General features: G+C 42.9%; 2 pseudogenes; both read left to right on the top strand.

The window, feature by feature from the left end:
* The first annotated feature begins 221 nt into the window (after positions 1-221).
* Positions 222-4653, top strand: LOC136709323 (extracellular calcium-sensing receptor-like; annotated as a pseudogene).
* A 4824-nt stretch (positions 4654-9477) lies between these two features.
* LOC136709571 (extracellular calcium-sensing receptor-like) lies at positions 9478-13163 on the top strand (annotated as a pseudogene).
* Positions 13164-16245: the final 3082 nt, after the last annotated feature.

Genomic DNA, 16245 nt, shown 5'->3' with positions numbered 1-16245 from the left:
ACCAGAGGTCATATGTTGTCTTCAGGGACACACTATTATAGACTACAAACATGTCGTCATTCCATTTTGTTTATACTAGACCATGCCCCTTTTGCCCATTTTAAACCCACTTGTCAGTATAGAAAGGCGGTTATTTATATGCCTGTTATTCTACTCTTACAGGTCTGGACACTGCTGTGTATGCCATGCAGCTTATGTCAATTCTGATGCCATTTGCTTCAATGCTGGGGATAACTACCTTCAGTCCTGCAGCCTGCACATCTGACCCAGTCAGCTGCAGGCTGTGGGCTGAGCCCCAGACACCTGGTATATTTATGAACGGAGACTTTGTTATTGGAGCGGTGTTTTCTATTCATTTCTACACAAGATCAGAGCAGAACACCTACACAAGACAACCACTACAACCACAATGCTCTGGGAGGTCTGTCTGAATATCTGAATGAATACCCAACAAGACGTTTCTTTTGAATTATAAAGAAGTTAGAGTTTATCTTTATTGTGCTCATTTGTTTTACTGATTTGTAAAATATGAAACTAATGCTATGATTTACTCTAAAGCTATTTCAATTATTGTTTGTTATTTTTTTATTTATTTGTTTGTTTGTTTGTTTAAACAGTATGGATTTCCGGGAGCTACGCTTCGCTCGTGCCATGCAGTTCACCTTCCACGAGATCAACAACAGCACAGATCTTCTGCCAGGAATCACGTTAGGATACGAGATACATGACTCCTGCTCTGCCGTTCCTATGGCGATCAAAGTGGGATTTCAGTTTGCTAGTGGCGGGGAGACATTTGTAAATTATACCAGTTCCTGCGTAAAATCTATAGGTTGTACCTGCACTTGTAGGAGATTCTGCTTCCACCCCCACTATTAGCATGGCCAGGATACTTGGTCTTTTTGGAATTCCACAGGTGAATACTGTAGAAAAATTTGTCATAATGGCAATGTGTCTGTAGATTTGGAATACAGTTAACATTAAAATAGATGTTTATGTAACATACCAGTGTGCATACAGAAAAAAAAAAATTAGGAAAAATAATGATTTCTTTCTCTAAACGACCAGGTGAGTCCCTACACCACCTGCGTGTGTTTAAGCGATAAGCGTCAGTACCCTGCTTTCTTCAGGACAATACCGAGTGACCACCACCAAGCGGCAGCGCTGGCCAGAATGGTGAAGTGTTTTGGCTGGACATGGATTGGAGCAGTGCGCAGTGACTCGGATTATGGGAATTACAGAATGGCCTCGTTTCTAAAGGCTGCGCAGGAGGAGGGGATCTGTGTGGAGTACTCGGAGGCCTACTACAGAACCCAGCCGCGCAGTAAACTGGAGAGAGTGGCGAACTTCATCCGCAGGTCAACAGCCTGAGTTATAGTAGTTTTTATGGCCTCAGGCGACATGAGGTTTCTCTTGGAGGAATTGGCAAAAAATCCGCCGCGTCCTCTTCAGTGGATTGGTAGCGAAACATGGATCACAGACCCAGATTTTCTGAGGTATAACATGTGCGCTGGGGCTATTGGATTCGGCATCCCCAAGTCAGTGATCACAGGGCTCCGGGAGTTTCTTTTAGACCTCTCTCCAGCACAAGCCCTCAGATCGCCGCTGTTAAAGGAATTCTGGGAGAGCTCGTTCAGCTGTAGTCTGACGGGTTACCGAGGGCTCGCGGGAATGTGACGGCAGCGAGGAAACCCGCGCGCTGCAGAACCCGTACACAGACACGTCACAGCTGCGTATCACTAACATGGTGTACAAAGCTACATACGCCATAGCGCATGCCATCCACGGTGTTATCTGTAATGACACGCAGTGCGACAAGAGTATTCAGGTCGCACCATGGCAGGTATTATACTCCATATAAAGATATGCATATAGCAATGTTACTGCTCATGATTAAGCAGTACATATTAATATATTTAATCAAATTGTGTCCTGCTGCAGATACGCAACCAAATCAAGAAAGTGAACTTCACTACAAAGAATGGCTATAGAGTCACATTTGATTCCAGTGGTGACCCTGTAGCCGTCTATGAGCTTATAAACTGGCAGGTCAAGAAAGTTGGTGGTTTGGATTTTGTGACTGTGGGCCGCTACGACTCGTCCAAACCAAAGGGACAAGAGTTCAGTATGAGCAGAAAGATCAGCTGGATGGGGGGACACACAGAACTACAGTACAATGCTCCCAGTTATTCAAATATACATGCCCTTGAATGCTATACAACCAGACCACATTGCTTTCAAATTTAAGATATTTGAGCTTTGATCATTTGATGAATTTAGCAAATAAAACATAAAAAGTGGCATATGAATCTTTTCTTGTATCTTTTGTAGGTGCCAGTGTCTGTGTGCAGTGAGAGTTGTCCTCCTGGCACTAGGAAGGCTGTACAGAAAGGAAAGCCAGTCTGCTGCTATGATTGTATACCATGTGCAGAAGGAGAGATCAGTAACAGAACAGGTTTGATTACTACAAAACATAATGCTGAATGAAGATTTTACCTTCCCTTTGTATCCTTGTCCTCTGTCAGAATGATAAAGATACTTAAGGTCATTGTGGGCATGAACGCCTCCTTTGATTTGCACCTATTTGAACTATAATTTGTCCCACATAGCACATTTGTCAGTGTTTATAAACACTATTACTGTTAAATTAACAAAGTGTGTGCTCAAACGTAAGTAACCCTCTCAGTGTTAATTTAACAATAGTGTGAATTTACCACTAGTGAATTTAAAAGTATGAGAAAAGAAACAATGTAACCAAGGTAAAATAAAAATAAATATGTAAATAAATAAAAGTTTAAGATTGGCAAATAACCATCAAGAGTATAGTGGGCCGAGGTGGGCATTTATTGTTTTAGCTATTTCTGAGCATGCTCTTGGGGTGGCACGGTGGTGCAGCAGGTAGTGTCGCAGTCACACAGCTCCAGGGGCCTGGAGGTTGTGGGTTCGATTCTCGCTCCGGCTGACTGTCTGTGAGGAGTTGGTGTGTTCCCCCTGTGTCCGCGTGGGTTTCCTCCGGGTGCTCCGGTTTCCTCCCACAGTCCTAAAACACACGTAGGTAGGTGGCGTGTGTTTGGCGCCCCCTCCAGGGTGTATTCCCGCCTTGTGCCTAATGATTCCAGGTAGGCTCTGGACCCACCGCGACCCTGACTTGGATAAGTGGTTACAGATAATGAATGAGCATGCTCTTTTTCATTTCCCCCCTTTTTCATCATCTTATTGTTTTTACATGTGTCTTGTTAATTGTCCTTTTTATTATTGGTAGTTTTTTTATTATTATTATTTTTTATTTTATTTTATTATTATTCTATTTTAGCTTTATGAAAACACATTGCATTTGAGAGTCATACTAAGATAGATTCACTTTAAAAAAAGTAAGCAGTGGCATTTCTGTTTGTACTTTGCCAGTGTGACAAAGGGAGGAGGAAAGGAAGACATGGCCATGGATTATGGCCCTGAAACTCCAAACAAAAATTGGATGCCTTTATTGTATTTCTTTAACTGCAATTTTTCTCAAAATTAAACTACACCCTTCTTTACATATCTTGTTTAGGAAACAATCCAATTATCCAATTCCCACCAAAATCTGACAACGTATATAACTATACATTGTTCACGGCAATACAATGCATTTTATTTAATTCATTTCAATTATGACAACACCTTCCCTGGGTGACATTTTGCATGTGAGACCTTTGTTCTGAATAACCCATATTCTTGATTTTATTGCACTCTAGGGTTTTTAATATAAAGCCTTGGTATAGGGTGTCATATCTAATCCCAATAGGGCTGCATAGTCCATGTTTTAAATACAATTTGTTCCTGATTTTTTGGGAAATATAACCCCAAAGAAACCAGCCATTTGACAATTAGATTAGACAATCCTGTTGTTGGGTTAATTATGTTACAAAGCTCTGACTTCCCTCTCTACTGACATCTTAGATTCCTTGGACTGTATCCACTGCCCTCCAGAGTTCTGGCCCAGTGCACAAAGAGACAGCTGCTTGCCAAAGCCTGTGGAGTTTCTATCATGGGACGACACTCTAAGCATCATCCTGACTGTATTCTCCATCACTGGGGCCTTTATTGCTGTGTCTGTGGCTACAGTCTTCTACAGACACAGGACTTCTCCCATTGTCAGAGCCAACAACTCAGAGCTGAGCTTCCTGCTGCTCTTCTCATTGACTCTGTGTTTCCTCTGTTCACTTACATTCATTGGGAGACACTCTGAGTGGTCCTGCATGCTTCGCCACACAGCATTCGGCATCACCTTCGTCCTCTGCATCTCCTGTGTTCTGGGGAAAACAACTGTGGTGTTAATGGCCTTCAGGGCTACACTTCCAGGCAGTAATGTCATGAAGTGGTTTGGGCCTCCACAGCAGAGGCTCAGTGTCCTTGCTTTTACTCTCATACAGGTTATTATTTGTGTGCTGTGGTTAAAAATATCCCCTCCTTTCCCCTTCAAAAACCTAAAGCACTACAAGGAGAGGATCATCCTGGAATGTGGATTAGGTTGTTTTGGCTTTTCTGGCTCGGAAGCTGCCTGATAACTTTAATGAAGTCAAGTTCATCACATTCAGTATGCTCATATTCTGTGCAGTTTGGGTGACATTCATCCCAGCTTATGTCAGCTCTCCTGGAAAGTTCTCATTTTGGTAAAATTGTAAAAGAGTGTAAAAAAGTGTTGGTAAAATAGTTTTTGTCCCACCATTTGCAGTACATAGGTGAAACATGAATGATACAATCATGTCACGGATGGCACTCTGCATTCTGCCTTTGATCCTGGTCAAGCCAGAGGAAGCCATGCACATTGGCTGTATTATTCTCTATGGCCAAGTGATGGAGAAATAAACAAACCTTGTATGGCTGATCCATCCCTGGCACTTATTTGCATGTATGTCATCCCATGCCTTCATTATTGCCTGGAGTAGTGCTACACACACATGGGTTTAGATTTACATGCTGAAAAGATTTCCTTTATTGGATTTAGAATTACCACGACCCTGAATTGGATAAGCGGTTACAGATAATGAATGAATGAATGAATGGATTTAGAATTGGAATATAAAGTGGAAGCTACAGAGAAGACAAACAGCTTCTCTGTACAACTTGCACACTTGATGCAATTCCCAAAAAATTGCTCAAAGAAGTACTACCAGCTATTATCGATCCTTTTTTAACTATAGTAAACTCATCCCTTAGCCTGGGCCATGTATCTAAAGCTTTTAAACTAGCAGTTATTAAACCTATGATCAAGAAACCAAATCTTGATGCTAGTACACTGTCTAATTACAGGCCTATTTCAAATTTTCCATTTCTGTCCAAGATCTTAGAAAAATCCGTGGCCCAACAACTAGATTCAGGCAACATCATAGTACAGAGACAGATCTAGTCAAGATAACAAATGATCTTCTTCTTGCCTCTGATCAAGGCCACGTATCCCTGCTGGTGCTTCTTGACCTAAGCGCAGCCTTCGATACAATAGACCACAATATTCTCATAGAAAGGTTAGAAAACATGGTTGGAATCACAGGGACAGCCCTATTATGGTTTAAATCTTACTTAACGGAACGTTACCAATTCGTAAAAGTAAACAATCTAAATTCAAATTATTCTAAAGTAAGATTTGGAATTCCACAAGGCTCTATTTTAGGACCATTGTTGTTTACATTATACATGTTACCGCTAGGCACAGTTATAAGAAACCATGACATTAACTTTCACTGTTACGCAGACGACACGCAATTGTATATTTCAGCCAAGCCCGATGACAAACACAAATTAAAGAAAATAGAGGACTGTGTAAAAGACGTGAAAGGCTGGATGTTGCGTAACTTCCTCCTTCTAAACAGCAACAAAACAGAGGTCCCGCTTTTGGGTCCAAAAGTGGCAAGAAATAAATTGTCAGATATAATTTTAAATCTCGCTGACTTTCCAGTTAAACCTGGTTCAGCAGCAAAAAATCTTGGTGTCATAATTGACCCGGATTTATCATTTGATCAACACATAGGCAGTATCACTAGGACAGCTTTTTTACATCTTCGCAATATTGCTAAGATTAGAAATGTCTTATCCCTTCAGGATGCAGAAACATTAGTACATGCCTTTATTACTTCAAGGCTTGACTACTGTAACGCACTACTGTCAGGATGCACCAGCAGCAATTTAAGAAAACTTCAACTAGTTCAAAATGCTGCAGCCAGGGTCCTCACTAAAACTAGAAAATTTGAACATATTAGCCCAGTTCTATCATCTCTTCATTGGCTGCCTGTTAAATTCCGCATTGACTACAAAATTTTGTTATTAACATATAAAGCTCTACATGGGCTTGAATAACTTCAAGATACAATTTCCTATTATGAGCCTCCACGTTCACTCAGATCACAGACTACTGGATTTTTAATTGTTCCCAGAATTCAGAAGGCCTCAGCTGGGGGAAGAGCCTTTTCTTATAAAGCCCCCACTCTGGAATGATCTTCGCCGCTTCTCGCGATCACTCAGGTTTGTTGACGGTGGAGCGGAGGGATGCCAGTGTTTCAGGATGCTCCCGTGTCTGTGTGTCCTTCTGGTTCTCTCCTTTTAGTTAAAGCTGTCATAGTCAGATTTGCCGGAGTCATTAGCCACACTCTGGAAATATTCTTTACATTTTCTACTTTACAAACACAAAACAGTTCAAAACTAATTCCATCCCTTTACATCTTTCCGAGTAAACGACTGCCCACCTGTCTGTCTGGACACTGATGGATGACTGTCGAGATCCTCCTCCACGCTTCATATCAGCTGCCCACGCTCCTGCAACCAAGTGCCTTGAAGCTGCCCCTACACTGAAGTTCTCACGGACTACTAACTATTATCACCAGTAGATTGACCAGAGGAGGATGGCTCACCCCTTGTGAGCCTTGGTTCCTCCCAAGGTTTCTTTCTCAGCTGGGGGAGTTTTTCCTTGCCACTGTCACCCCTGGCTTGCTCACTTGAGGGTTTTATATTTTGTTTTTACATTTCATGTCAAATCTTGTCTTACTGGAATTCTGTGAAGCCAGAAAGGAGCGGCCATGGAAGCCGCCTTCTCGGGGAAAGGAGCGACCGAGGAGGCCGCTTTCTAGGGTAAAGGAGCGGCCGAGGAAGCCGCCTTCTCGGGGACAGGAGCGACCGAGGAGGCCGCTTTCTAGGGTACTGGAGCGGCCGAGGAAGCCGCCTTCTCGGGGACAGGAGCGGCCGAGGAAGCCACCTTCTCGGGGACAGGAGCGGCCGAGGAAGCCGCCTTCTCGGGGACAGGAGCGGCCGAGGAAGCCGCCTTCTCGTGGACAGGAGAGGCAGAGGAAGCCGCCTTCTCGGGGACAGGAGCGACTGAGGAAGCCGCCTTCTTGGGGACAGGAGCGACTGAGGAAGCTGCCTTTGCTGGGATAGGTGTGGCCGAGGAAGCCGCCTTCACAGAGAAAGGAGCGGCGGGTGCCGCCTTCACGGGGACAGGAGCGGCGGTTGCCGCCTTCACGGGGACAGGAGCGGTGGGTGCCGCCTTCACGGGGACAGGAGTGGCCTTGGAAGCTGCCTTCTCAGGGACAGGTGCGGCGGAGGAAGCCACCTTTTCAGGAACAGGAGTGGCTGGGATCGCCGTCCTTGCTGGATCCGGAGCGGAGAATCTTTCCTTTATGAGTTCCAAGAAAGTCTCCATGGTAGGATACTGGGCCTTTTCCTTAATTAACTGTTCTGCCCACTGTAACGCTTCTCCTCTAAGGAGAGATTTGACAAACATGACCTGGAAAATGACAGGAGGAGTAGGACAGGTCAGTGCTTCCTCTGCCAGAGCAATATCTTTCACTGAAGCAATGGCCATGTTAGCTGCCTTCTCGGGGACATGAGCAGCAGCGCGGTATCGCCTATAAAAGTCCTCCTGAAATGCATAGATGCTTGAAAGATAGTCCTGGGAGTTAGGAGAGACTGCAGTGACATCCTTGGAAGCTTGGGCCCTGCGGCGACGTCCACGGAGGCAAGGGGCCCTGCGACGACGTCCATGGAGGCAGGGGCTTGTGCTGCTCGCAGGACACGTGCTGGAGCTGTAGAGGGTTTAGAGGGACTGATGGGCCTACTCTTGAGAGATTTCTTCAACCCTGGATCCCCCCGTGGTGCGCCCCTGTTAGCCTCACCTCCCGTGTCGGGGCCAGAAGACTATTAGAAAACATAAATATATAAATACACAAAATGATAGAATAATTTACAAATATTTGTATACTATTTTGTGGCAGTAGGTTGAAATATAAACATGTCTCATATCCTGCTATTGGTAAAGTGCCTGTATATTTTCAGTAGGCAGGACGGTGGCGCAGCAGGTAGTGTCGCAGTCACACAGCTCCAGGGACCTGGGGGTTGTGGGTTTGATTCCTGCTCCAGATGACTGTTGGTGTGTTCTCCCCGTGTCCGCGTGGGTTTCCTCCAGGTGCTCCGGTTTCCTCCCACAGTCCAAAAACACACGTTGGTAAGTGGATTTGTGACTCAAAAGTGTCCTTAGGTGTGAGTGTGTGTTGCCCTGTGAAGGACTGGTGCCCCCTCCAGGGTGTGTTCCTGCCTTGCACCCAATGATTCCAGGTAGGCTCTGGGCCCACCACGACCCTGAACTGGATAAGCGGTTACAGATAATGAATGAATGAATATTTTCAGTAGGTTCATAGGTATACTGACTGGAACCAAGTTCGTGTGCAAAAACACAACTCAAAGTGTAGCTGCGCTGCCTTCTAATTGGAAGGAATGTAAATGGCTACTACTCAAGGGGTGGGGTTGTGGGGTTGACACACATTTTCAAATACCGGTTCATAAACCAGTTAAATTCCACATAGATTTTGGACCGTGGGAGGAAACCAGAGAACCCAGAGGAAACCCATGCGTATATGGGGGGAACACATCAAACTCCTAACAGACACGGAATGGGATTGAAACCCACCACTCCAGGACCGTGGAGCTGTGTGACTGCGACACTACCTGCTGTGCCACCGTGCGGCCCCATCCTCCATTCAAGCAACATAAAAATATTGGAATTTTTTGCAACACTTCTAAATGGTAACAGCTCTTGCACAAAAAGGAATAGAACACTGCATTGTAAAAACAGGCAAATAATAGGAAAATTATTTATTAATGGTATTTATTATTTAGTGGGAAATAAGGTGGTTAAAATGTGACAAATTGTAAAAAGCAGCACTTAACCGGGAATGCAACTCAAATGCAAATTTGGAATAAATCAAGGGAACTAAACATATTTCCTGGAGAAGATGAAACCCAATTATTTCAGCACAGCTCCACAGTTAAGCACAGGGGAAAATATAATCTTTGCCCGTCACTGCAATTAATATTCAAGACAACACCCCTGTGCCCAGTTCACCCCAGTTATTACCAGGGCAAATAAAGTCACTATTTAAAGCAGCTACTTAGGCCTTCAGAATATTTATTTGTGATGCCATGCAGCTCACTTTAGGTCTTATGGTATTTTTATCAATGCTGTGGATGCCTGGGCCCAGTCCTTCAGCGTGTAAAGCTAATCCGGTCACCTGCAGGCTCTGGGCTGAACCTCAGTCTCCTGGTCTTTATTTAAATGGAGACTTCGTGGTTGGTGGGATTTTCTCCATTCATTACTTTGTGAGATTAGGACAGAACACCTTCACCAGGCTGCCACTGCAACCAAGGTGCTCTGGGAGGTCGGTGTGAGGAATGTGGTACACCTGTTTCTGCAAATATTGTACTAAAACTTGTTTAAATAGTTTTTTAAAACTCTTTCTGCATTGTTTAACTATTTCTGCACAGTATGGATTTCAGGGAGCTGAGCTATGCTCGCGCAATGGAGTTCACTATTCACGAGATCAACAACAGCACAGATCTCCTGCCGGGAATCATGTTGGGCTACCAGATATATGACTCGTGCGCAGCAGTGCCTATGTCGACAAAGATTGCATTTCAGTTTGCTAGTGGCATGGAACCATTTTTTAATGATAAAAATGCATGTCCAAAATTTTCAGCTGCTGCTGTACCTGCTCTCGTAGGAGAGTCTGCTTCCACACCCTCCATCAGCATGGCCAGAATACTCAGTCTCTTCGGAATTCCACAGGTGAATACTGTAGGCTTCTATACGGTCTAGAATAAAATTCTGGTGTTAAATTATTAGTGGAAGAAAGATAAGGCCACACGTAGCACTCTAATGTTCTAAATTGTGCCCTAGCTCTAAGGGTTATAAATGAAACAAAGTTCTAAAGCTTTCATCAACATTGGTTGTTTAATTCTATATTTTGAATAACAGGTTAGCAACTCTGCAACCTGCGCGTGTTTGAGCGATAAGCGTCAGTACCCTTCCTTCCTCAGGACCGTGCCAAGTGACCACCACCAAGCGGCAGCGCTGGTCAGAATGGTGAAACATTTTGGCTGGACATGGATTGGAGCAGTGCGCAGTGACTCAGATTATGGGAATAACGGAATGGCCTCGTTTCTAAAGGCTGCGCAGGAGGAGGATATCTGTGTGGAGTACTCGGAGGCCTTTTACAGAACAGATCCGCACAGTAAAGTGGAGCGAGTTTCAAATGTCATCCGCAGATCAACTGCGAGGGTAATCGTAGCGTTTTTGGCCTCGGGCGAAATGCGAGTTTTATTAGAAGAACTGGTGAGAAATCCACCGCCTCCTCTTCAGTGGATTGGCAGTGAGACATGGATAATCGATCCAGAGTTTCTGCGCTTTAACATGTGCGCTGGGGCAATAGGGTTCGGTTTTCCCCGCTCAGTGATCCCAGGGCTCCGGGAGTTTCTCTTAGACCTCTCTCCAGCACAAGCTCTCAAATCACCACTGTTAACGGAATTCTGGGAGAGCTCGTTCAGCTGTAGCCTGACGGGGGTCTCTCAGGGCGCGCGGGTATGTGACGGCAGCGAGGACATCCGCGCGCTGCAGAACGCGTACACAGACACGTCACAGCTGCGTATCACTAACATGGTGTACAAAGCTACATATGCCATAGCGCATGCCATCCACGGTGTTATCTGTAATGACAGGCAGTGCGACAAGAGCATTCAGGTCGCACCATGGCAGGTATACAAAAGAAGAAAAAAGATAAAAAAATAAAATAAATAAATAAATAAATATTTGAAATTTACACCTAGCTTGCATTGTAATTTAAATAATAATTCTATTAATTAGTTAAAGCACATTTCTGCATTCAAATGCATTCATAATCAATCAGTATCATAGTATGGCGTTTAATAATAGATTAAGATTTATAATTGCTTTGCCACTACAGATACTCGATCAGCTCAAGAGAGTGAATTTCACCATGAAGAATGGTTATCAGGTCACGTTTGATCCCAACGGTGACCCTGTGGCTGTCTATGAACTCATAAACTGGCAAGTTCAAAAAGATGGGGCTTTGGATTTTGTGGCAGTGGGCCAATACGACTCCTCCAAACCAAAGGGACAAGAGTTCAGTATGAGCAGAGCAATCCGCTGGGTGGGGGGACAGACAGAGGTATACATTAAGCTACAGTTATAGATAATGATGCTACAAGGGTTTGTGTGTAAAGATAATGGTTTTATATAGAACCATGAACATTTGAAGAACCTTTTGCTTGATTGAAGGGTTTGTTGCATTGTGAAATGGTTCTTCAGATTAATGGAGAATATGCTAGAGATGATTATGTATAATGTTTAGGAACAAAAAAGAGTCTTCTTTTAGTACAATATCAAGAAGAACCTAATTTGGTGCCATATCGCTTTTCTAAAAGTTATATGGAACCATCAATAGCATATTCTCCAATCTGAAGAACACTTTAATCATGCCAAATGTTCTTTGAGTGTCCAGTGTCCTATATAGAACCATTTCTTTATTACAGAAACCTTGTAAAACCATAATTACTAAGTGTGTATGTAAATGTTATCTTCAAATGTTTTTCATCTGACAATGTTTTGCATCTGTCTACTGTCTTTCACAGGTGCCAGTGTCTGTGTGCAGTGAGAGTTGTCCTCCTGGCACTAGGAAGGCTGTACAGAAAGGAAGGCCAGTCTGCTGCTATGACTGTATACCATGCGCAGAAGGAGAGATCAGTAACAGAACAGGTAGGCTACACATAATGCTGAATGTTCAATCTAGGGAAATCTTGAAAATACTTGTTTCTCCTGACTGAGTGTTTTACATGTAGTGGTTTTTCTGTAGACAGTATAATTTCCTCATTTTTCATTCTTTTGAATGAAATATCTCTGATATTTGGTTCTGTATATGCTTTTCAATCTCTTAGATTCTTTGAACTGTATACCGTGCCCTCCTGAGCTCTGGCCTAATGCCAATAGAGACAGCTGCTTCCCCAAACCTGTGGAGTTCTTGTCCTGGGGGGACAATCTGAGCATTGTCTTGACAGCATTCTCTGCGGCTGGGGCCTTCATAACTGTATGTGTAGCTGCAGTTTTCTACAGAAATCGGAAAACTCCCAATTTCTGAGCCAACAACTCAGAGCTGAGCTTCCTGCTGCTCTTCTCACTGGCTCTGTGTTTCCTCTGTTCACTTACATTCATTGGTCAGCCCTCTGAGTGGTCCTGCATGCTTCGCCACACAGCATTCGGCATCACCTTCGTCCTCTGTATCTCCTGTGTTCTGGGGAAAACAATAGTGGTGTTAATGGCCTTCAGGGCTACACTTCCAGGCAGTAATGTCATGAAGTGGTTTGGGCCTCCACAGCAGAGACTCAGTGTCTTTGCCTTCACTTTCATTCAGGTCATTATTTGTGTGCTTTGGTTAACAATATCCCCTCCTTTCCCCTTCAAAAACCTAAAGCACTACAAGGAGAGAATCATTCTGGAATGTGGATTAGGTTCAGCTGTAGGATTCTGGGCAGTGCTGGGTTATATAGGATTCCTGGCTCTTCTATGTTTTGTTTTGGCTTTTCTGGCTCGGAAGCTGCCTGATAACTTCAATGAAGCCAAGTACATCACATTCAGCATGCTCATATTCTGTGCAGTTTGGGTCACATTTATTCCAGCTTATATCAGTTCTCCTGGAAAGTTCACTGTGGCTGTAGAGATATTCGCAATTTTGGCTTCAAGCTTTGGTTTAATAGTTTGCATTTTTGCTCCCAAGTGTTTCATAATCTTGTTTAAGCCAGAACAGAATACCAAGAAACACCTCATGAGTAAAGTACCTTCCAAGTCTCTGTAATGGTTTAAAAATTGTGTTAAATAAATATCTTCCTTGAAATTCCATTTTGATTAGAAATGAATAAATGTAACATAACCTTTGACTTTTGGCCTTCACGTGTGGTCCATTCATAATTCATGAATAAAATGACTAAAGTAAAAAGAAAACAATAAACTCATGCTTCTCTCATATTTGTTCTTGAGAATGTTTTATCTATTGGAAGAACTCACCATTGCCTACTATGTTTTTGGAAAACCTTTACATATATCAATTTTAATATTAAAATACGAAATTAAAATAATTCGATTCTAACTGTAAGCCTACATATTGTTCTTTGATTATTTAACAATGCAGAAGTTGAAAAACTTAATGTCCCTGCCTAGGGAGGCTGATGCACAGATGCACAGAGCCTAACCGAACTTTACAGGAATTATATTAAATATTAATGGCTTCTAAGTTTTGGCTTTGGAATCTGATCCAGTACAAATAATTATTCTATTTTGGGGTTGCTGTGTTTAAATGACAACTATGAGTTGTTTACTTCAACACCTCCTTACACTCACTTCATATTTCATATGTACACAGTATAATTAACATGGAACTGATATCTTTTGTCTATATAGAGGTTTATTTTACTTCATACAGTGACTACAGTCATTACCAGGGCACGCACTTTATAAGAGTTTTGGTGAAAGGCAGCTGGCTCCTACGGGATCTCAAGTGAATTATCATTCATTAATTATCTGTAACCACTTATCCAGTTCAGGGTCCAGAGCCCCCCCTGAATCACTGGGCACAAGGCAGGAACACACCCCGGAGGGGGCGCCAGTCCACCAAAGGGCAACACAGACACACACACTCACACCTACGGAACCACGGTCGCCAATCCACCTACCAACGTGTGTTTTTGGACTGTGGGAGGAAACCGGAGCCCCCAGAGGAAACCCATGCGGACATGGGGAGAACACACCAGCTCCTCACAGACAGTCTCCCGGAGTGGGAATCAAACCCACAACCTCCAGGCCCCTGGAGCTGTGTGACTGAGACACTACCTGCTGCGCCACCGTGCCGCCCATTCAAGTGAATTAATTATTTTATTTTCTGTTGGGACATCACACACACACACACATGCACACACACAGACTCTAGCCAACATATTTGGTCAATGGCCACCTGTGGTAACGGCCAAAAGCCTTTTGCACCCCACATGACTTAATCAGTCATTCATCAATAGCTAATGGCCGTTGAATAATCATTAGGAAATCGAAACCCTAAGGCCTGGTCACATGCATTTCCCACTTCTCCAAAAAGCACACATATAGAACTTAGTGACGTGTATCATCCTGAATGTCTTTTTTTATATCCACAAAATGTAATTTCGTGTGTCTTACATTGATAAATCTACAGAAATATAAATTGTCTCGTCTAATCTAAGTGTGCCTATATTTATATGTTTGTATGCATTGTTTTAATCTGATAAGTACCCAGGGAAACTGATTCTTTACTATCATATTAATGTATATGACCTATGTTATAACAACGTGTATAATTGCTTATCCCTGACAAATCTAACGATATTAAGGCACTTATATACTTTTACCTAACAGGAATTAAGTATTATAAACGCATGGTGATAGCTGACTTAGATGAGCATTAGTCAAGTGATATGAAAATGCCCCTGAGCGCAAGAGCCAACCAGAGACCGCGCTAAAGCCCAGAAGGGAGAGTACCAATCTGGTATAAAGCAAGGCACAAAATAGGAAGAAATGGCTGATGCCAAGGCTCGAGCTTAGTTGATTGTTTGGAAAAGGTCTTTTATTTGTTTTTGGTTTTGTTGTTTCTTTTGGAGTTTTGGGTTTTGTTTTAAGATATTTTTGAGTTCTTTTTGTTAGAGCCTTTCGACAAGTTTAGAGCCTTCTGAGACATAGTCCATAGTCAATGTAGATGTCACTCAGGTTTTTTAACCCCATCACCACTGACAACGGCCTTCCTGAACAGCTCCGCCCAAGACAGCAACTGGTGAGGGTGCTCCCGAGTCCCCCTCCATCTAAGTCACGAGCGTGAAGGAGTGATCGGATCAGCTGCTACCTACGTGGTGCCGACGGCACTCCTTTCATTGCAGACGAGCAGAACTGTTATCATCGCTAGCCGACTGTGGCCTGAGGTCCCACGAACAGTACACCAAGTCTAATTTTCAGATGTTGTATATATATATATATTGTAGTATGATATGATGAATGTGTATTAATTCCTAATATAATATTTGACTTTCTGAGTGTTTTATATTAAATACCCAAACTTTAGTTTGTCTCAGAGACATCTCCTCCACACAAGCCAGATGACATTTCAGATAACAGAGAACAGGCTCGTAAACCTCTCCAAGGACCCTTTTTTATGATCCCAGGACCTTCTGGGTCAAGAAAAGAATCTTTGCAAAATGCAGAGAGACACACAGAACCACCTTTATTCCATGTCCTCTTACACCTTTTTAAAGATTGTTGACTCTAAAAGATTCAAACATCCCAAAGTTCTTACATGGAAAACAAGTTGTATATGGGCACCACTGTTTGAAATTAATTCCATTTAGACAATCAAAATGGGTGGGATTAAGTTACATGTGTTTAAAGTCATTTTTATTTTATTTGAATGTATGTAGAGCCAAGGTAGCCACATACTATGTGTGTAGTTGGTTAATAATTATGTAGAACATGGTTGTCTTAATGATATTACTTTGTGTTAACATCTAATCTTTTATATTGCAAAAGTATGATTCAAAGTCTTGGACATTCATTCAAAGGAATGGTCTTCAAGCCTTATGTCTGTTCAAGGGTCATAAATTGTATGTGATGTCACTACCAAGGTACAGGAACAGCCAATCAAGAGCAAGAGAGGCTCCAATCTTATCCAATCAGTAGTAAAGTAGGGTTTTCTAAACTCTAGTAAAAGCCAGTCACACACCACACTTAGAGCTCACTCTTTTAACACTCCTCTGAGACACACTCTTTGAGAATTTTGGAGAGAAAGACGTTTTTCTGAAGAACGTCTCTCTTCTTCATCCAGCAGACAATGTTTCTCAGATGGGGTAGTCAGAGAGCTTCCCTGC

The sequence above is a fragment of the Hoplias malabaricus genome, chromosome 11 (genome assembly GCF_029633855.1).
Source record: "Hoplias malabaricus isolate fHopMal1 chromosome 11, fHopMal1.hap1, whole genome shotgun sequence".
Lineage (NCBI taxonomy): Eukaryota > Metazoa > Chordata > Actinopteri > Characiformes > Erythrinidae > Hoplias > Hoplias malabaricus.
The sequence above is the reverse complement of the archived record's forward strand: the minus strand, read 5'-3'. Positions and strand labels throughout refer to the sequence as shown.